This window comes from Balaenoptera borealis (assembly GCF_965194805.1).
Source record: "Balaenoptera borealis genome assembly, chromosome: 12".
In the NCBI taxonomy this organism is placed as follows: Eukaryota; Metazoa; Chordata; class Mammalia; order Artiodactyla; family Balaenopteridae; genus Balaenoptera; species Balaenoptera borealis.
This window is the reverse complement of record NC_138869.1, coordinates 28,151,924-28,174,285: the sequence shown is the minus strand read 5'-3', so window position 1 is coordinate 28,174,285 and position 22,362 is coordinate 28,151,924. Positions and strand designations below refer to the sequence as shown.

Here is a 22,362-nt window from a genome sequence, read left to right as displayed (position 1 = left end):
AATAAATAAATAAATAAATAAATAAATTAAAAAAAGAACGTGAATTTCTTTAAAAAAAAAAAAAATCCAACTGTGGTGAACACCATTGGATAGCCTAGCAAATACTCTGCTGCCCCCCCAATTTTCTAGCCATTGTCATACCCCTATCTATTGGTTTCAGTAGACACTCTTCCAGCTACCACATCTGCATGTTAACTCCACTGCACCGGCCACCGTTTACGGATCCAAGCCCTTACGGACCCCACAGAGCCCCTGGAATTCACAACAAGGACTAAAAGATTCCAGCCTCAGTTTGGCTGAGCTGGTGAGAGTAAGAAATGTATGCTGGGAACTGTGGGCAGCCAGGCTCTGCTATGGAAGGCAGATGAGTCTACTTTTAAAAAACAGAAGAATGAAGCAAGAGCATATTAAGGGGGAAAAGACAGATACCTGTAGGAAAACCAAATAAGGTGCAAAGCCCCAAGTCTTGGGGTGTTTTGAAGGCTTGACTACATCCCTTACCTTGAGCATCCCTCAGGCACCTTATACCCTAAAAATATACACCATCTTTTTGCTTTTGCTCAAGAGTATTATACTACTCACAACTCAGTAGCCATACATGAAAGACTAACACAAATAACCAACAGGGCTTCCCTGGTGGTGCAGTGGTTGGGAGTCTGCCTGCCAATGCAGGGGACACGGGTTCGGGCCCTGGTCTGGGAGGATCCCACATGCCGCAGAGCAACTGGGCCCGTGAGCCACAATTACTGAGCCTGCGCGTCTGGAGCCTGTGCTCCGCAATGAGAGAGGCCGCGATGGTGAGAGGCCCGCGCACCGCGATGAAGAGTGGCCCCCGCTCACCGCAACTAGAGGAAGCCCTGGCACGGAAGCGAAGACCCAACACAGCCAAAAAAATAAATTAATTAATTTAAAAAAAAAAAAAAACCCAACAGATAAGAAGGATGAGAATGGGAAGGTCAAATGATCCAGGGTGGCCCTTGAACAGATGAGGAATCCGCCATGCAGGGCCAGGACAGAGCCCGGAGAGCTCAGAAAAAGTGGATGAATTGCAGTTCTGTTCATAACCTGTGGAAGGGCGTGGGGAACACAGTGACTCCACTGGCTACAGACATCAGCATTGTTTTTACAATGTGCTAGTATTTGTGAATACCACATTCTTTTCCTTTCTTGTACAGTCTTGTTTGAAACTCTGGCAAAATGCTGCACAGGGGAAGCAGTTGAATGTTGGCTGAGATGAAGTTCTGTGATTTCAATTAAAAACATTCTCTCACTCGCCACTTGCTACCGCTGTGGAAAGGAAAGAACTGCTGTGACAAGGGAGTTTTTTCTATTGAAAAATATTTCTCCTAAGCTTCAGAACGGTGAAAATCACTTATCTACATACACAAATAACTTCTGTTCAAGTTATACCAGGGCTCTGGCCCAATCCCCAGATTCTGGGAAAACAGCAAATTTTGTAGAGACTAATTCTACTGTTCTCATTTCCTAAGCGACCTCCACACACTTGCATTGATTATATCCAAGAATGGCTAAAAACTCCCCTAGATGTTTGCTATCCCACAGAGTTCCAATAATTATCACTTTTACTAGTACATGCTCATTCTGCTTCAGAAGATACCTGCCAGGTTGAAAAATTCATTATTATTTAAAAACACTCCTTTCACCATACAAAAAGAACTACCAAGCCTGTTCTCCCCCAATGGACAAACATACCTCTTAATTTTTCCTCATGATACTAAACATTAAAGAAAACAAAAATAAAACCTCTTTGGGAGCGTTCTCTGCTATGAATTAATGATTATCTTCTTATATAGCAAGGGTAGGGAATAAATATCTGGATCTGCTTCTGCTTCCTGAACAATCGTACAGGTTGGGATGTTAGCATTACACAAACAGAAGGGAGGCAAACAAGCAAAGCGTAAGGAGAAAGGACTTCCCGCATCTCTGAGCTTTGTCTTCTCAAAGAACTGGTCCCAGGAACACTGCCTCTCCATCCAGAAGGGAAGCCACAGATTGCCAGCCCTCTACGTGAAGCCCAGCTTCCAAGAGTGGAATAAAAATAACAAGGGCCAAGATGGCTCCTTCACACTGAAATTCCAGCAATGCAGGAAGCCAGCCACCCACCGACACTGACTTCAGAGGCAGGGAGAGCCCCAGCCCCTTGAACGTGTGAAAATAAACCCTCACATGGAGTCATTCATTGCTGCAGGAAGCACCCACGGCCCTGCTGGAGTCACAAGCAGAGGGGATAAGTTTTAGCTGTAAAACAACAGACCAAGCTCGGGCTCTCTTACCTGTACCAGCCTGCGGCTCCCTCCCCCTTATTCCAATTTGGGACAGGCCGCCAGGGCTCTTCCGGCAACTCTGTGAAAGGGGCGGGGCTGCTGGAGTTCCTGCTTGCACCTGCGTGCAGGAAACTGAGCACGCTCCCTCACCAGGGAGAGGCTAGGACAAGGATGCCCCCCGCATCTCAAGCTTAAGAGAGAAAGCAGGCCATCAGCACTGACCTTCCAGCATTACTATTAACCTCAGGAAACTAAAACTGCCCTAAGGACCTTGACCAGCATCAGAAATTAAAGATCAAAGGAAGAGAACAAAAGAGGTCATGGGTGTCACTCAAATGGCTGGAGTAAGGCACAGGGCCAATGGTTAAAAAGGAGCCATGGAATTAGTCCACATTCAGCCAGGGGTTCTGAGTTTGAGGTCTTAATGTAGTGCAGGAACAACAGATAAGAGCTTGGGCTATGGGACCTGGGCTTATACTCTGACTCTGCCGGTTCCTAGTTGGGCGTGACCTTGGACAAGTCACTTCTCTCTGGGATAAAGTTTCTTCATCTACAAAACAGGGATAATAGCAGTGCCTACACCTCATAGGGTGGGGTGAGAATTAAATTCCAAGCACACAGAAAGCACTCGTGAAATGTCATTATCAGGGTAATACAACCCAGAAGAATCTACACACACTCACACCTTCCCCAGAGACTAGTTTCCTGAAGAGAGAGGAAAGAAGATACTCCCTGAAAGGTTTTGTTTTTATTCCTTGCCAATTGGTTTGCTTTCATCAAAGTTCCTAAGTACCTTTTACAAATGGCCCAGTTTTCGATTTGCCTGAAGCCAGGCACAGAAAATAATTTTAAATTCCTTGAAACCACAAAAACCTAGCAAATTAGAAAGGAGAATACGTCATCTTTGGGGAAGTCATCTAGATTGTGCAATAACTTTTTGATTCAGCTCTCACCTTTCCAACTAACTCCAGACAGTACAGAAACACCATCACACTGATGGCTGATAGTTCTACAAACTATGAGGTGAACAGAGCTGGTGAGGGCCAGAGTGACCTGCACTAACCAACCCCAATTCGTTTTCTATTTTCCCTGCTTGACCTGAAATCAGATTCTCAGGATTAGAAGGGGCAATAAAGCCACCCACTCTCAAGGCCCTTCTCACCTACCACATCTCCAAAGGCTTATTCAGCCTCTGAGTTATCAACCTGGGTGACAAGAAGCTCACTGCCTGCTTTAAAATCCCCAAAGGCTGGCCACTGCCCTTAGAACAAAATCTAAACCCCTTACCATGGGCTTCAGGGCCCAGTGGGCTGGCCTCTGCTCCGGCCACCCCCCATCTAGTTCCCACCACTCTCCCTGGACCCACCCTCAACCAACACTCCAAGCTCCGCCCACTTCTGAGACTTTGTTCCCACCCTCTCTCAGCCCAGAATGTTATTTCTCTGTTATTCCCACCTCTAGCTCTTTCTCATTCTCCAGGTCTTAGACCACTCTACCTAATATTGACCCCCTACCATTTCATTCCATCAAAGAGGAAGAAATTTTTCTCTGCTCTTCTAGGTTCTTCTGGCTGGTTTAAGAATGAAATTGACATGAGACAGATTAACAAGAGAAAAACAAACAAAAGTTTAATGACATGTATACATGGGAGAGACCCCGGAAAACGGAGTAACTTGCCAAAAAAATGATTGCCTTAAATACCATCTGCAGCTACAACCGAAAGAGGATGTGGAGGGTACAGGTTTGGGACTTCAAAAGGGTGGAGGCAATTCACATGGAGATGGAAAAGCAAATGCTTGGTAAACAAAAGTTGGCAGGGCACCAGAGGCCATAAGACACAAACTCTAACCTCTAGGCCCTGTGCAGTTTCTCCCACCACAGAGCCCGTATTCTTTGTAGGCAGGTCTGGTGATATCTCTATCCCAGGAAGAGGCCCTTTATCTAAATAATTTTAGGCACTTAAAGGGAAATAACAAGAAACACTTCTTGAGTCTTCTGTTTCTTAGAAATAATCAGCCTAAATTTATCCTCACGCCAAAGAGACACATTTTGGGGTGGCAGATTCTGCCCCCCTACAGATTCACAGCCTGTTCTACAGCCTGTTTCCCTCCCCCCACGAGACTGGAAGGTCCCCAAGGGCAGGGCCACATGCTGATCCCCAAGCCCATCTAGCTCCTCTCTGTACAGCATTTTGAGACAAAGCTAAATCAGGTAACAGGCAAAGAAAAGGCTTCACCTTGAAGACTTTCCATCTTTTATGAGGATCAACAAGTCTTCACAAACATCTCAGCAAAATGTCAGAGTCTCCACACGGGGGAGATCAACCTTGACCCCGTATTACAATAAAGGGAGCTTTAAAAATTACTTTAAAAGGATAAAAAAAATACTGATGCCTGGGTTACATAGCCAAGATTTTGATTTAAGTGACATGCAGTATAGCCCCCGGTGTGGGGATTTCGGTAAAAGCTCCCTCACATGAGGCTACTGTGCAGCCCGGGTTTTAACCACCACTTTAGAGAACTGCTTCTCAAGCATTCTGTGGGGAAGGACCAGTTGTCTCGTTTCCAAAAGTATCCAAACCCAATAAAAGTGAATAACCAGAAAAAGAAAACGCGTACAAAATACAAGCCTCAAGTTTTTTTATTACTAAACTCAAGTGATGTACAGTTGCTCTGTGCCATTATTATTAAATTTCTAAATGCTTACTCTCAATTTCTGTATTTATAACTTTATGCATCAGTAACTAAAACACAGTTTGCACCCTGACATGAGTCTACAAAGCCCATGTTCAGAGCAGCACTATCCAGACGGAACAGAAAAGCAACAAAATATAGTCTAACAACTTAGCTGAGGACTGCACACCATTGAACTTACACTACACAGCACTAAACAGCTGCATATCTAAACCAGACAGCAACACGACAGAGATCAGGACAGACTCGTCCTCTGACAGGTTTTTTTCTGCTGTTTCTGGGGACAAGGAAACATTCTCAGAGTGTTTTTAGAATGCTGAAAAAGTGGAATTTCTGGGGTGGTTTATACACAATTAAAGTATTTCCTTTTTTAAAAATAACCTTGCATTTGTTCGCTTGGTTTTTTTTTTTAACGTCCCTATATTGGAACATGTGTTTTGCATTACCTAATAATGGAGAGGTGTGTCATTCTTCTCCCTAAAAATATGCTGCTATCAGGAAAGCACATGTTGGAAATGATAGCATCTAACCATAAAGAGAATGTATGGCTTGAACCAGGACTAAATGAGGAATGGGAGACTCATGGTCTAAAATTAATGAAAGGATGGGAGAGACCAGGGAGGCTCAGAAGAGCAAGTGAACGCTTTGTGCAGAAAGAAGCACTAGGGGTGGGGCTTAAAGATGGTTAGGATTACACAGGCAGATAGAAGCAGCAAGGAGGGACTTCAGCCCAGTATGATGGACAGCAAGACGACTGGCTAACTGTAGCACAAGGGCTATGCCATGGGGAGGGAGAGAGGGATGTGGTGAGTACTTGTCTTTTCCTGGAAGGGACAGTCCCCCAGGCTCCGGGCCCATTCCTGCCTTCCTCAGTATCCACGAAAGTCAATGCATTTCTCTCAAGGGAAAGACAGAGAAAAGTTTAAATATGATCTAAACCAAAGGCCATGGTCTTCCCAGGAAGTTTTAAAAGGAGAACTGAGAATGTATTTCTGCATCTGAGCCGTGCATCTGAGCCGTGGTGAGAAAAATGAGATTTCCCTATTGTCTCTAGGATCTACCCACAAATTCAGTGAGAAAAATCTTGCTTCTTGTTTACATAAAACAAAAACCACCAGAACAAGCTCAGCTTGGTGAAGCTTAAGGATTTTTAAAAAGAAAGAGCTCAAGTACAAATATAGTATTAGCTTTAGTCACTCTACTGCCTAAGAAAGCCCTTAATTAGATTTTTTAATTTCTAAGAATATTACTGCTTACTTCCCCCTTTGGTTTAAATATGATGTAAAATATATTATTAACAATAAACACTTTATATGTTATTCCTGTTCATCCTGCAGAAAACCCTAGTGGGTGTATATCACCATCTTTTTACAGACTGAGGTTCTAGTGAGATGAAGTTACTTGTCCAAAGTCCTATAGATAGTCAGTGACAGAAATAAGACTCAAACTCAGGTCTCTGGTGCCAAATCTTTTGAAGGTCACCACCGGCAAAATGCTTTCACTCCCACCCCCCCGCCTAAATCTTGTAACAGCTCAGCCAGTCAAGTTTCGGCTACTGAAACATAAGCAATTATGAAAGCAAAGAGGCCATGTTAAAAGCAAAAGCACAAATCGTTTTAAAATCTGGAATACTCTGCTCTCCAGAAGTGGCCAACTAAAGGCTTGACATTTTTCAGGTTGAAGTCTTCAGTAGCCCTGGTTTTTCACGTTGCCCAGCCCTGAATCCTCGTTTACAGTCACGATTCATCCTTCTGGGTAACTTCACTGTCAGTGTCCTTGGAGCCTGTTTCAAACTATTCCTTCTCCACCCCAACTTCCTTCCTCAAACATCCAGTGGCTTTTTCAGACTTGTTCCTGCCTCAGGCCCTCGACACTTGCCATCCTCTCTGCAGGGAACTCTTTCCCTAATATCCATGTGCCTGGCTGGGTTCAATATTCCAACTCAAACATCACCTCCTCCAAGAGGCCTACTAGGATTACACTGTCTCATGCCACCCCCTATCACCCGATATTAGCTTCCCATTTTACTTTCTCCCTCACGTTTATCACTATCAGAGATTCTTATTCATTCATTGGACAGGTAAACTCTGTACAATTTAAAAGAACAGAGAGAAAGAATCAAAGTTAACACAGAATGAATGAACCAGATGCCACATTTCATAAACAAACATACCCTGAAGGAAAAATTCTTGTCAGTAAATTCAAAATAACAGAAGACACCAAATAATGACTGTTTTGCTAGCTCTACTATTGTGCTGGTAGAGAGGCACGCAAAGGCTATATATACAGAAAATTTCTACCAAACAACAAAAAAACAACCTCTTCTTCCTGCTGTTTAACACGCTTCCCTCCGCCAATATCGTCCTCCACAATCCCTAATGTTTCTAAAATAACTTTTTAACTGTGGCTACAAATTATCAGCTGTATTGCTCCCTCTAGGAAATAGGTTAGGTTGCAAAAATCAACTAAGAAAAAACTGATAACTAAGCTGTCCAACATAAAGTATATATCAGGATTCTCTGGCCATCTTCTGCTCCCAAAAACTTTGATCACTCTTTCCAACGTCTGTCCTCAGGGCAACTTTCCAGTGTGTCTTACTTATCATTAGAGGATTCTCTTGGTCATTAGCCATAAGGACCATTCACAGGCCCTTCATTTCCATGTGCAACACAGTGGGGCTGAAACTCAGAAGTCTGCTCATGCCCTAGTATGTTATGCTGATGCAGATCAATTTTTTAATAAAAATAGTAAGTTTATAGTTTTATGTAAAATAGAAGAGGATGACTCCCAGCTATGAGAAACTAACCAATTTTATAATGCCAACCCTGTACACAACTGGGAATCAAGTTAAAGTGAAACTCTTTCCAAGTAGAGTATGTGAATTCTTACTAGAGGATGCTTTCTGCTCACAGAACCTCCCCTCCCCATGGGGCGACCCTCAAACTGTATTCACGTGTATAAAATCCCTTTTCCTGCAATGACACCATCAATGAAGTGCTGGTGTCAAAATTATGTACTACAGTCCACCTCTTCCCAAAGTAGCCGCTGTCAGCTTTATTTCAGAGATTTGGGGATTCCAAACTTAAGCAAACGCAGATAATATCAACACAATGCTAGTTGACAACCATAGGTCTGTGTTTGGCAAAAATTACACTGAATAACTGAATATAAAACAATAAATAATTTGAGTAGTTTGGGCTATTAATTTAAAGACTTAAAGATTACCTTTGTTAAGAGCTAGATATAACTGGGAATGTCAAATTTGGGAGGAGACTTTTTATCCCCATGAAAAGAAGGTACAGTGATCCCTCTGTATCTGCTGGGGGAACTGGTCCCAGGACCCCCTGTGGATATCATCATCCACAGGTGCTCAAGTTTCTTATATAAAATTGTGCACTATTTGCATATAACCTGTGCACATCCTCCCATATATTTTAAATCATCTTGAGATGGCGTATAATACCTAATACAATGTAAATGCTATGCAAGTAGCTGTAAGTGTATTGTAAATGTTATGAAATAGTTGCCAATGTGCTGCAAATTCAAGTTTTGCTTTTAGGAACTTGCTGGAATTTTTTTTCAAATATTTTTGATCCGTGGTTGGTTGAATCCGTGGATACAGAGAGCTGACTATACCAGTTAGTTCAAAGCAAATATGTAGAAAATGATAATAAATACTGTGCTGACAATATACAAGTCTGTCAAAGGCACATTCCAGAGGAAAATCAAACACCCTTGAAAATAAGCCTGTGAAAAACACCAAAAGAGCACGTCACCATTTGTGAGTGTCTTTCTCATTTATATGTTAAAGTGGTTGCTGGGCCAGCACGATGGAAAAACTAATATGATGGGGGACGTGGAGGTCTGAGGTAGCCAGGAAAAATAATAAACTAATCTAAGGGAAGAGTCGGTGTTCCTTTTTAAAGAACTATTTATTTATAATATCTTGCTGTAAAAACAAGATGTGACCCTCAACCTCCACCAAAATCGTACCAAGGCTTCCCAATACCCTCAGGACGTAATCCCAAACTTGCTCTCCAACTTTCCTTGCCAACATCCTCCTGATGTAAAGGTCTTGGTCTTGTCAAATCTCTCCTCATCATCTATCCAACATCATGGATGGATTTCTGCCTTCAAGTCTCTTTCATACATGGTAGATTTTGCTACCCAGCATCCATTTCTCCCTGCTCCTGGTGGGAGCAATCCAATTTTGTTGAAGGACAAGATCCTTTCTTCACTGGCTCTGGTTGAGTGGGACCACCAGTCAAGGTGTTCTATGTGGGCATTTTACCCAAGCCAGACCATTTGACTCTCCAGCAGAAAAAGACTGAAAATGGTCAGAGATGATTCATCCTTGAGGAGGCGCTTGGCAGAGATGGTGCACCCCCTCCTCCATCTAGCAGCCCTGGAGGTGCCCAGTTCGTAACCTTTATTTTTCAGGTGTCACTCGGACTCCATAGGCTATTCCATATCTCTATTATTTGTTTTTAATAAATGTATTTTCTGCTGAAGGTGGATTCAGGGCAGATTTTCTGCTGCTTGCAACCAAAATATACCAACTCACATGCTTGCCAAGATCATTCTTGTACCTTGGTACCAAAAACACCCAGTCTCTGATAATTTCCAAGTCCCGCAATGCTACCACCCCAACACCATGACCCTCCCTCCTCATAGCTTTTATGAGTCCTATCATGTACTCTTATTTTTTATTTACTTTTTCCAAATAAAATTTAAAAGCAAAATTTTGTAGCCCGCTGACCTGTGATTTTCCAGCATTGAATTTCCACCTAGAAGGTGATAAAGTTTTTTATCTACCATTACTAAGTACTTATTCCCACCATTCATTATGCATTTAATCCACACAAGACAGGCAGTGTTATCCCATTTAACAGATGAGTACACTAAGGCTGAGAAGAGACTACCTTGCCTAAGAACATACCTACACAGCTACGGAATGAATATACCATGATTTAAACCCACGTGTACCCTCAAAAACCTAAATTCCCAACCACTGATGATAAAATTTGATGAGGGGGAGGAGGCGATGGGTATGAAAATACTTGTATCTTGGGAATTTTAATTTTGTTAACTGGCTACAGATGACCAAACCCATATCTTCTCTTGGGTCTGGTTTAAAAACTCTGCCAATTTGAATGTCCACAAGCCCTGTCTTGAAAACTATTCAGAGTTAAATGGAACAATCCATTATTTTCGCTAAACATAAAAAAATCCTGTCCTCTAAAGAAAGATGTCTGCATCCTAAATCACATATACGATGTCCTCAGACTTTAGGGTTGGTTTATATGCTGCTCTGACAAAGCCAAAACAGGGGCACAGAGACAGAACAGCAGATACAGAAGCTGGGAAGAACCCAGCAGGGGATTAAAAATTAGCTACAAGTGGATAATTCACAAATGGATCATTAGGATTTGGGCATGGTTAAAAACAGCTCACATCTGGTTTTATTTGGGCTCCCTGTTTTGTCTAATAAACAAGTGGCAAAAAGGAAGAAATTCTGGCTTTAGGATTAAAAAAAATTAGGTAACATAAAGGTATTTTTTCAAATCATACACAAAGTAGAGTTAGTTTGGGGAATGCAGACATGCAGCTAGAAAGGCTAATTCACTGAACTAACTCACCATAAGATCCTGAACAAGTGACTTAATCTCCTAGGACCAGTTTCCTTAATAAAATTGGGAAATATGTTTCTGGTAGTTATCTCACAGGATTATTATAAGAATCAAAGGAAAGCATTTTACGTGGGAAAGATTTAACACCATGACAAGATATTAACAAATATGCCCAGAAGAGGCTATGCAGGTCCAAATGAGTTGACATTTAGACAAGTTTGTCCAGTGTATTATAAACTGCAGGATCAGATTAGTTGCGAGTCACCAAACTAGAAAGAAACCCAGGGCTTCCCTGGTGGCGCAGTGGTGGAGAGTCTGCCTGCCAGTGCAGGGGACGCGGGTTCGCGCCCTGGTCTGGGAGGATCCCACATGCCGCGAAGCAACTGGGCCCGTGAGCCACAACTACTGAGCCTGCGCGTCTGGAGCCTGTGCCCCGCAACAAGAGAGGCCGTGACAGTGAGAGGCCCGCACACCGCGATGAAGAGTGGCCCCGCTTGCCGCAACTGGAGAAAGCCCTCGCACAGAAACGAAGACCCAACACAGCCAAAAATAAATTAAAAAAAAAAAAAAAATGCTGGCTTAACTCCTAGAGAGTTTCATTATAAAAAAAAAAAAAAGAAAAAAAAAGAAACCCAGTCCCCATGTCATCAAGCAATCCACCCACCAGATATCATGAAGAATGACATAGCTTTTATTTAGCATCATCATTTTAAATACTCCCAAGCCATGAAGTTCAATTCTTCATTAATAATTATTCATATTCGACAAACTTGCATTTCACAAAATAAATCCACTGAAATGGAATCAGGATTATGCTCCTTCCTCCCCGCCCAAAAAAACACATGGCTCCATGCTTGTAGGCAACTTCTCCTAAGAGGCGATCTCAAAGCATGTTCTGTAGAAAGCTGACAGGTACATGGAGTAGTTTTAGAGGACAGGGAGGTGATGTACAGAAAGGATGGGCTCCAGAGGGGGTTCTCTGGTCAACTAAGTTTGGGAAATGCTGTGTTAGGCAAAACAAAGTATGTTCCTTGAATATGGTACTGCTCAGAGCCTCTGACACGGTATGCATTTCAAATCCCTGAGTAGGTGTTGAAATAAAAAGCATTTCCCAAACTTATTTGTACGGGGCATCCTACAGGGAATGAATTCATGGAAAACACGGGGAAGAATTTCATGAGAAACACACTGAAAATGTGGCAGAAAATAAAGATGGAAATACATGGAACAGACCATTTTTCAAAACACACAGCAATGTACATAAATAGCAGCACGGGGGAGGCACGTTCTGCCACTGGCCCACTATCCCAGGTTCCCTTCACCCTATTCGAGGAGTGCTAAGTTCCTGAACATTATTGATAATTTAGAAGACACTCATATAGGGCCAGAATGCAATTCGTCTAAAACTGGGGATTCACTTTGTTATGAAGCAGAAACTAACACACCATTGTAAAGCAATTATACTCCAGTAAAGATGTTAAAAAATAAATAAATACAACTAAAACTGGAGAGTAAATTAGGAAGGAAGGAAGGAACGCAGGAAGAAAGGGAGGGAGGAGAAAAGAAAAGAAAAAAGAACCACAGACTCTCCTTTCTCTCCTAATGCTTCTGAACAACCAACTTGCTTTCATTTTTTTCTTCAAGAGATTTAGACTTATGAAAAACTTCACCTCGGGGCATATTAGTCTAATCAATCAAACATCAGCTTTCAGAAGATGCACCATATGACTCTATCCACACAGGTCAGCAGACATAAATGAGGCGGGAAATTCTACCATCAAAGGGCCTTCTGTGAAAAATGTTAACAGTGAATTGGTAATAAAGTCTATCCATTGTCTTATAGAGAGTAATGTCAATACCAGCAATGTTTATTTCAGGGCAAAAATCGATTTGTTAATTAATCTGAACTCACAAATGAATGCATCCTAACCGGCATACTTCCTGGTTTAATGGTTTCTGCAATCACAAATTCGGATGCCATCAGGGGCCATACAGATAACCTTAATGAGTGAAGCAGGCAGGGCCTAAGGAAATAGGGAGTTATGGGGACTAAGGGGGGAACTTGGGAGCACATATAAGCCTCAAGACTTTCATGCTCAATTCAATTAAAACACAGCGCTGGCTTCCCTTCCCCCTCTCCTTCCAAAACAAAACATAACAGGTGCAGTCCACATTCGGCCCACAGGCTGCTGGCTTGAGACCTCTGGGAGACCCACTATCCTTAAGAGGATTTTAAGCTCCTCTTCTACAAATGCCTGATGAACACATTAAATTCACAGATTGCCAAGTTGAGAACAGAGTGTCAACCCAGATGTGTCAAATAAATGTGCTTATGGTGGACAAATTTTTGCAAGGTGTATATACAAATATAATAGGTTTTCAACACTGCACAACTGAGGTGAATGCCTTACAATCACCTGCTGAGTGACCTCAGGCAAGGTATGCCACCTCTCTGAGCCTCAGTCTCCCCATCTATAAAATAAAGATGATAATACCAGCCCCTCTGGGTAGTAGTGTAGGTTACACAAGAATACATTTGTAACACTCTTAGCAGACAGCAGGCATTTGTAAGAAAATTAATAAAGAGAAACAGGGTCAATGCCCTGTTGCAATAGCAGAGCCCAATGGGAGGAATACTCTTCTTTCCAGGCAGGGACTCAGCCAATGAAAAGCCATGGACTCTTTTGTTTACCTTAGCCCTCCCCCAACTTCCTTTCCCCTCTGTTAAAGTGGTCTCCTTCCCTTGCTGCAGAGGGAACTTGCAGGAGGCCTGCCAATGTTGCAGACTCCCAAACAGCAATTCTCTGCTGATCCCAAATAAACCCATCTTTGCTGGAGAAGTATCTGGCAATATATTCATTTCAGGTCAACACACTCAATTTAATGATGGTTAATAATTTTTATTACCAAGTATATTTCAGTTACTACTACAAGTGATGTTTAGAACAATTCATGGGGCGATAGAGTAAATTTCACAGGTAAACTGTTAGGTAAATGATGCTGATCAGCCCCTTGGAAGAAGCTACTAATCGTGTGACCAATCTCAGTCACTTTCCAGAAGTCATGGAAAGATGCCAGTGCCAACTCAGGGAAATGCTCAGAGCCCAGAGGAGATTAAAAACTACTAGTGCCATTAGAATTTGAACAGCTTGTACACATTTAGCGTTAATTCTGTTAAATATTTTTAAACACAAATCACAAGTGCAAATCCAAACACACACAGGATGCTAATACACAGCTCCCTGCCAAACACCTTGCAATGTGCACAGTCATTTGTCCTCCAAAATTCACGCCCATTAATGCTACTCTTCTCACCTCGTCTTCCAGCAGATGACCTGTATACTTGCCCTTTTTTAGACACTGAACACTCTCCCCTACAAAAAATTTAAATTCCAACTTGTTGGGTTTTTTCTTTTTTTAATCCCTGAAGAAACTGGACTGGGAAGAGGAAAAATGATGAAGTAATAACACCCAGGTGCTTCCTACCTCATTAAAAGAAGTTTACAGCTGCACTGGTAGTGAATCATCCTTGTGGGTTATCCACGTGTATCCTTCAAGTGGCATGTAGCTCCATCAAGAGCCATATTCCATATGCTTTCCTGAGAACTGCCTTCTCTTCGCTTTGGTAAAATGATGACTATCAGGTAAGCAATGGTATTTTCTGCTTCCTGGCTTTCCTCCCTGTGGACATCCCAGTTCATCTGTGTTTCCTTAATTCTAAAAATAATTAAGTAACCTTGAAGCAAGAGGCTCAGAGCTTAGTAAATCAAGCTTTATTTTAAATCAAAGAGTGCTGTCAGCGTAAAAAAAGCTAGATGCAAAATTAAGTATAAAGTTACCATTTATGTCAGATATATATAACTCACACACATACACATATACACACCTTGTCATTACCTCAAGGAAAGCCCACTGGCGGAGGTGAGAGGAACCCAGCTGACTGAGGGAGCAATTACTCTTCATTGTATACCCTTATCTTCTGATAAAGGTGAATATATTAATGGTCCCCCAAAATTTACCTTTGACTTTTTTTTTTATTATTATTATTATTTATTTATTTATTTATTTTTGGCTGCATTAGGTCTTCGTTGCTGCACACAGGCTTTCTTTTTAGTTGCAGCGAACGGGGGCTACTCTTCGTTGCAGTGCGCAGGCCTCTCATTGCAGTGGCTTCTCTCGTTGTGGAGCATGGGCTCTAGGCGCGCGGGCTCAGTAGTTGTGGCACACGGGCTTAGTTGCTCCTCGGCATGTGGGATCTTCTCGGACCAGGGCTTGAACCCATGTCCCCTGCATGGGCAGGCAGATTCTTAACCACTGCACCACCAGGGAAGCCCTACCTTTGACTCTTTAAAATTTTATCTGGACTGCCAGGTATTTTCTTACATCTCAAATTACTAATACTAAAAATGTTTACATTAATCTGTTTTTAATTCAAATTTATCCATGGATATTTCTCTTTTTTATATATATATAAAATATCTAGAAAGCTATACATCAGACCACTAACTCTAAGGACAAGGAGTTGCCTGGGACTAAAGATTTTGCTTTTTTCTCTATCTTTCTGCAATAGTATCACCTTTAAAATTTGAACAATTAAATTAAATTAAAAGCTACACAGAGGAAAAACAATGAGATACCACTCCACATCTATTAGACTGGCCACAATCCAGAACACTGACAATGCCCAATGCTAGCAAGGACATAGAAGAAACAGGAACTCTCATTCATTCTGGTGGGAATGAAAAACAGTACAGCCACTCTGGAAAACATTTTGGTGGTTTCTTATGAAACTAAACAGTGTTACCACACAATCTCTCTGTACCTTCTTCTCACTTTTGATGTGAACTTAAAACTGCTCTAAAAAATAAAATCTACTTAAAAAAAAAAAGCTACACAGAAAAATATCAGAATGAGACTGAATGAATTTTATGGTTACAAAGAGAATGGCTACCTACTGAGGTAGGGTCAGAATCATTACAAATAAATTTTTATCCTTAAGCATTTTTATTAAATGACCAGGACAGCTATAATTTAAACAAGGATTTACATAATTATACTGTGTTAATTTCTCCATTTTTTTTTTTTAATCTTCCAGATCCAATTTATTATACAGGAATATTTCTATTTCTTGATTACAGATTTTGTGCACTTATGAATAATTTAAAAGTACTTAAAATTAAGATGTCTATGCCCCTCAAATAGTTCATTCATTATTTGACTATTGGCACCAACTGGGTTTCCAATGTATTTTGTAATTATTCTGAGTCTAATCACAGTGTTATATTTAACACAAAATTCTTTTTTTTATGTATTTATTTATTGAATGAAAGATTCTTATAATTCTATAGTGCTTTACAATTTTCAAAAGTTTCACACACATGATTTTATATAATAACCCCCCTTTTTTCCCCTATGCACTCTTTTTTTAAAAAACTTATTGTTATTTTAATTATTTTTGGCTGTGTTGGGTCTTTGTTGCTGTGTGTGGGCTTTCTCTAGGTGTGGCAAGCGGGGGCTACTCTTCGTTGTGGTGCGTGGGCTTCTCATTGTGGTGGCTTCTCTTTGTTGCAGAGCACAGGCTCTAGGTGCGTGAGCTTCAGTAGTTGTGGTGCATGGGCTCAGTAGTTGTGGCTCGCGGGCTCTAGCGTGCAGGCTCAGTAGTTGTGGCACATGGGCTCAGTTGCTCCGCGGCATGTGGGATCTTCCCGGACCAGGGCTTGAACCCGTGTCCCCTGCATTGGCAGGCAGATTCTTAACCACTGTGCCACCAGGGAAGCCCTCCCCTATGCACTCTTTACTTTTGCTTATCTTGATTAAAAATCTGTAGTAGGAAACTTTCACCTGCACAGTGTACTCTTTTGAGAATCAGTACAAATATCTAGCTCCACAACATTCTTCAACTGATTTATTTGCAACAAATAAATTGCTTTTATCCTATTGCTTGGTGGCTAGACATGTGAACTGAAAATTAATGTGTGCTTAAAATCAGAATATTTCAAATGGTTTTCTCCTCTTCAAATTGTCCCCCCAATAAACAAATGCCACATAAGGAGAATGCTTATAAAAAGTACTAAAGAGTTAAATCATATCCCAGAGAGATCTGTTTTTCTGAAGGATAATAATCCTCATTTTCCAAAAAATAAAAATAAATAAATAAACCAACACAAGATGAACACTAGCTGAAGGGGCATAAAATTTGAGTCCCATATTATTCTGGCAGACAGCAATAGCAGGTCTACTGGGGATTCAGTGAACATGGAATCAGGTAATACGGTAAACATTGATTTGAGAAGACAATCAGTTTTCATGACCCTTGCTCAACAGAATTTCATCAGCGTCTCTTCTGGAGAAGAATAAATTAATATCATTGATTTTAGAGATTTTCTTTCCCACCCAGGAGATAAAATGTTGACTTCTCATTCTGAAACTATATATGTAATAACAACATAACTTTCCAGTTCTTTTTTTTTTTTAATTGAGGTAAAACTGATATATAATATTATATTAGCTTCAGGTGTGCAACATAAGAACTCAATATTTTTATACAAATTTTCCATTTTTTAACCCCCAAAACACTTTTACAAACAAGAGAAGGAATACAGCCGGGAACTTGGATAGATTCTCATTCATATTCATATTCTCTCTCTCTCTCTCTCTCCAGCCTCCACACCTCTCTCATATTGCCAAGTTAAAAAAAAACACAGTTTCCCCCATGTGAGGCTTTCCTGACAATGACCACTAAATACTACTGCAATAATTTTCCTCATACATACTCTTAGCCTCCTCCCTAGTATCCAGCTACTCGTTTGTATATCAAAACTCTACTTTTTAGCAAAATATTCTAGATCTTCAATCATATTGCCCCTTTTAAATTTTTCAGTTGTATCCAATGGCCATTTGCTTAAAATTCCTGGAAACTCAGGAATGACAGAGATCTTAGTGGTCACCTGGTCCAATTTCTCATCTAATATTTGGGTCCATTCACAACTTGTGCTTGGAATGACCCAGGCTGGGCTTGGAGAGCTCAGATGCCAATGAACGACCCATTTTTCTAGGTAGCTAAATCTCATTTCAGGAAACTTCACAAGTCACCAATTACTGCCATAGTCCTGTTCACATCTCTTAGGTCCACAGAAAACAAACTGAAGTTCATTTACAAATATTAGCCGTCCACCCATTCAAAGTGTTGGTCTCCACCTCCTTTCTGCTATATTATTTTCTTCCAACTAAATACCTCAGGCTCTGCCCTCATTTTCTGTAATACCTCTGTGATAGTCATTAAAGACACAGTGATATTCAAGAACAAGTGGTTCTAAAATTACCTTCCTTTTAGTTTTAAGCCGTGTGGAACAAAACATATTGGATCTTCCATCAAATTCTGACAGTCACATACAAACACCACATAAATTTCTAATCCTGAACTATCTCTTTTTAAGCTATAATACATGCGTCAGGTGAAAACCTAATCTCTCTTCTCTTAGATTCAATCACCTCAAGGCACTCCATATTTATAAACTTCATTCTCTCCTGGGACTTACATATTTTTTAAACAATACAGTATAATTAAATTTAGTCCATTTTGCCCGTTCTCAAAAAGATACTTAACAACAGTTACTCAATTCAACATTTCAGAAGAAAATGAAAATTAATGTTAAATTGAATTATCCCTTGTGATTATTTATACATGGGTTTTAATTTATATTACAACATTTACATTCGCTAAGTACAAAATGGAATTGGGCTGCAATTTTATACTTATAATCTACTCCACTGCCAAAATAAGTTCAGTTCAAATTATAATTACACTAAAAATGCAAATATATGATTTTGACTTTTATTACCATTTCAACCCGCTACAGAAATTATTTAATGTGGTTTTGCCAAGTTGGAAGAACCCTACCACATGATATTTGCTCAAGCCAATATGCAATCAGAAAAATTTGACTTGAAAAGACAATTTTTTAAAGTCTGTGTTTGAGCCTTGACTTACAACTTTCTTAAAACCTTTACCATCAGATTGGAATAATCTCCAGTCAATGCAGATACCATTACCTCTCTTGCAACACATCCCCGGCCCCCCCCCCAGGAGTAATCATTCTGCCCTATCAGTCCTAGAAGAATCAATTAAAAAGACTAATAAGTGAATGCAACCTACTAATAAAAATTAGAGAAACAGAAGAAAATCAGAATTGATTTCGAAAAACAGTAAAAAAAATTTTTTTTTTAGAAAATACCTTTAGGCTCAGGTTAGATATGAAAGAAGAGAATAACAATAAGAGTGTAGTAAATGCTTTACCCTGTGCTGGCTATGTATTACACTGTTTCTCTGCATCATCTCATTTAATGCTGAAAACTTCGTAAGATACAAGTACTATTACTAGTGCCCTTCTACAGAAACTGAGCTTCTAAAATATGACACGACACGCAGCAGGTCACACAAAGAACAGCAGAGCGTAGACTTAAACTCACAGACTAGCAGCCAAGGAAAGAGTTGAATAGTGGGTTGACTAGTGTCTGCAAGCCCCCCAAATTCATGTCCACCTAGGACCTCAGGTGACCTTATTTAGAAGTAGAATCTGTGCAGGTATTATTATTTAAGATGAGGTCAGATTGGATTAGGGTAGGCCCCAAATCCAACATGACTGGCGTCTTTGTAAGAAAAGAGGGGACACTCAGATACACAGAGGGAAGACAGCCATGGGAAGAGGGAGGCAGAAACCAGAATGATACACCCACAAACCAAGGAATGCCAAGGACTGCCAGCAACCAACAGAGGCTAGGAAGAGACAAGAAACGATTCTTCCCCAGAGCCTTCAGAGGAAGCAAAGCCCTGCAGTCACCTTGATCCCAGACTTCTAGCTTCCAGAACTGTGAGAGAATAGTTTCTGTTGTTTTAAGCCACCCAGTTTGTGATACTTTGTTATGGTAGCCCTAGGAAACCAATACATCTGGGAAGAGGATGTAATGATTCAAAATAGCATTGCATCCCAAAGAAAATCTGGGAAAGGGAGAGACAGCAATATGAAAGTCAGAAGACCACCAGGTCAGCGTCAAATATCAACCACTGGTGTATTAACAGTCCCTTCCAACTGTCATTGGAAACCCCAGCTTGCAACTATGTACGTCTACGATGAGCTCTGGCAGCACAGCACATAATGAGAAAGCATAACACTTTTTCTTGATAGCAAGAACATCTGGTTATGTCAAATGTAAGAGATTCACAACGGAAGAAATGTGCAAAATACAGCCTCCCTAAGGGTTGAGAAGCACCTGGATAAAACTTGATTATTCTATACCAGCCTGCAAGTTTGATTCTAAGATCCCAGGTTCGAATAACCCAGGCAAAAGATTTCTAATCCTTCCATGTAAGACCTATGCTTGTTCTATCCATTCCATATGTATCCATGAGCCCACCCATGAATGCAACTGTCAAGCCTGCTTTCAATAAACATCATAAACAATAAACATCATAAAGAGCCTACTGGGTACTTGGCATTTTACTTGTTCGTAGTTTAAGTGAGATGACAATTGCCAAGTAAACATAAAAGGTACTATGGGGGATATGAGATGAGGTGGCCAGTCATGTGCAGCTGTGCAGGCTGTGTACTGCCCAAGGGCACCTGGCCGAGGAACATGTGGGAGCTAAATTGCAACCCTGTCCATATGTACAGCCTGACCAGAAGAGCATTATTTTCTCATTACCACAAAGAAGCAATTAAAACTGGCATCAGCCCTGAAGCTGTAGAGGACAGGGGCAAGATCTTGCAGGCAGCCTTAATAAATTTGGATTTTACATTAAGCGTAATGGGAAATATTGGAAGAGTTTTTTACATACTACACTCAACTGTCTAGGGGAGCAGAGGCAGAAATTTAGCCAACATGATTTCGTCACTTGTGTAATACTGAAATAATTCAAGGAAAGGTATAAATAGTTGAAATGAAGACCATCTGTCAAAATGCCATTTTGGCTCTTCACCAACTGATGTGCATTTAAAACCATGATGAAAAATATAGCTTTTTTCATTCTCTTAACTTCAAGAGAATTTAAACGCTTTATTAATCAGATGCCCTTTCATTTGACTCAGGTAGGATCACAGGCCCTATTCAAAGCTGTCTTCCATTTCCCCATAGCAAGTTGTCACCTTCAAGAGAAGCTATTAAAATGCTGAAATGAAGAAAGTTTGGTCTGCAGAAATGGGATCTGTTCTCCCCAACCAGGAGATCGTAAAGTTGGGAAATTAAACCTGTCACTTTAAGATTTTTGAGTCCCACACTTTCAGAATTTCTAGCCTCAAATCAAGCAAGAATATCATTGGGAAACAAATCTATATAACGTGGCTATTCTAAGAGAAGCCATCACTTACTTCCTGGGCAGAAACCAGGAGGCCTAGTAACATGCAGTCAGAGAGAGGCCATCCTACTTCCAAAATCATCTAAATGTGAGTCAGTGTGCTTAGAGCATGAGACCAGGCTTCCCACGGCTCTCATCACATGAGGTGCATCACAAAACCTGTCTCTGGTCAGATAATGTTTAAGAAATCCCACATCCTACACTCCAGGCTTCAGTTTCCTCATATATTAAATGAAAATAAATAGACATGCTTATTACCTCCTAGAGCTATTCTGAGGATTTACAAGCTAATACATGTAACGTGCTCAGAACCATGTCTAGCACATAGTAAGTGCTAAATAAAAGTTAACTCTTACTGTTATTTTCATTTTTAAAGCATCATGATGGATTTCCATACACAAAGCCCTCTGAATGGAAGTGCAAAGAGATAAATCCGTTGAGCTTTATGTGTTCCAGTTTTTCCCGAACTCGTCTGGCCACCAGATCCTTTTCTCTCCCCTCTTTCTATCACTAGGGGAGCTCAAGTCCTACAGAGCTCACCGTGGGACACGCAGCTTCCAGCTTTGTGTCTCTGCCGTGTTTACTTCCCACTGCTCATTCAGGAATCCAGAAGGAGATTTTACTTATAAGTCACGAGAGGGCATAAGAAGAAAAAGCAGACCCATATTTAGGCCACCTTTAAATTTCCAGTTCCTCATCTATTGAATCGTCCTTGATATTTCCTTTGGAATTTAATTCCAAAGTAATAAAAGGCCTTAATCCAGGTGGTGTTTTTAATGTGTTATTTATACATAAGAAATCGGCTGAAAGGTCACATGAAATGACAATAAAGGGCACCTTGCCCAGACTTAGTGTAAAAAAGCCCACCTTGACTCACTGAGGACAATTATAAACAACCCAGGGCCAGTGAAAACGTAATGTGGAGCTGGGAGGAAAACAATAGGAACTTTTGTTCATAATATTAACACAATATGGCTTATTCTTTTTTCTATTTACCTAGAACACTAAGTAACGCTCTTTTAAGAACTAGAACATGTTGGTTAGACTGATAAAAATGAAGAACCTCCCCGCCACCAAAAAATGAAGAACCTCACCCTCTTAAAAAAAATAAGTAAAAAATAATAATAATAGCTCACACTTATATAGCCATAACTATCCTTAATGTGTAACTCATTTAATCCTCACAACTGCCCTTTGATGTGAAGACTTTTAACCCCATCGTTCAGGTGAGCAAACTGAGGAGGCACCAAGCATTAAGAACCTTACCCAAGACCACATGACTAGTAAAAAGAGGGATTCAAATCAGGAGACTTTCGGTTCACACTCTTAATGGCTATTCACATCCACCATTATGATGAGATATTTTTAAGTTCTAAAATGTTGTTACTTATCTTACAACCTGG

General features: G+C 40.7%; 1 protein-coding gene and 1 long non-coding RNA gene across 24 annotated transcripts in view; both read right to left on the bottom strand.

The window, feature by feature from the left end:
• LOC309606970 overlaps nt 1–2,270 on the bottom strand; it is a 43,686-nt gene extending 41,416 nt beyond the window's left edge. Inside the window, exon 1 of the long non-coding RNA XR_014232169.1 lies at nt 84–2,270. This is a non-coding gene — a long non-coding RNA (uncharacterized lncRNA). The remainder of the gene's footprint in view (nt 1–83) is intronic.
• MAGI1 (membrane associated guanylate kinase, WW and PDZ domain containing 1) overlaps nt 1–22,362 on the bottom strand; it is a 612,719-nt gene that overhangs the window by 490,218 nt on the left and 100,139 nt on the right. The window contains exon 1 of one of the 23 annotated variants that reach the window (XM_082344630.1): nt 2,295–2,315. The exons of the other annotated variants lie outside the window; for them this stretch is intronic. The gene's annotated coding sequence lies outside the window, so the exon portion shown is untranslated. Of the gene's footprint in view, nt 1–2,294; nt 2,316–22,362 lie in introns of those variants that run through there. 23 annotated transcript variants of the gene reach the window in all.